Raw genomic sequence first — 501 nt, forward strand, 5'->3', positions numbered from 1 at the left:
CTTGCAGCTAAGAATCCAGAAGGTGGTTGATGGTCCCACACAGGGAGGCGACTCTACTGCACAAAGTTATCTACTTCCCCATCTCCTGAGCATGTCTTCAACCGCATGCCCAACCTGGCTCACCGCCATGTCCTTATCCCGGCCATCAAGAAGGGGGAAAGAGATTCCGGAAGTTCCTTTCTGAGATAGCATGCAGGTCGTGTGGTCTTTGTGAGAGTCCACCATGGTGTACCTTTGCCAGGGCTGGAAAGTGCAGAGGTGACGGTTCAGCCCATCAAACTCATCTTCAGATACTTGCAAAATAGATCCCGGTTTCCGGTGTGGCTCTATGAGCAAGTGACTATGCGGATAGAGGGCTGTATCATTGGTTTTGATGAGTTTACGGACCTTGTATTAGACGATGCAGAAGAGATTCATTCTAAAACAAAGTCAAGAAAGCAACTGGGTTGGATCATGCTCAAAGGAGATAATATTACTCTGCTACAAAGTGTCTCCAACTAG

At 47.9% G+C, this 501-nt stretch overlaps 1 pseudogene; it reads left to right on the plus strand.

Moving 5' to 3' along the window:
- The first annotated feature begins 223 nt into the window (after nt 1-223).
- On the plus strand, nt 224-501 carry LOC105885465 (small nuclear ribonucleoprotein E-like; annotated as a pseudogene).

This window comes from Microcebus murinus, chromosome 4 (genome assembly GCF_040939455.1).
Source record: "Microcebus murinus isolate Inina chromosome 4, M.murinus_Inina_mat1.0, whole genome shotgun sequence".
NCBI classification, from domain to species: Eukaryota; Metazoa; Chordata; class Mammalia; order Primates; family Cheirogaleidae; genus Microcebus; species Microcebus murinus.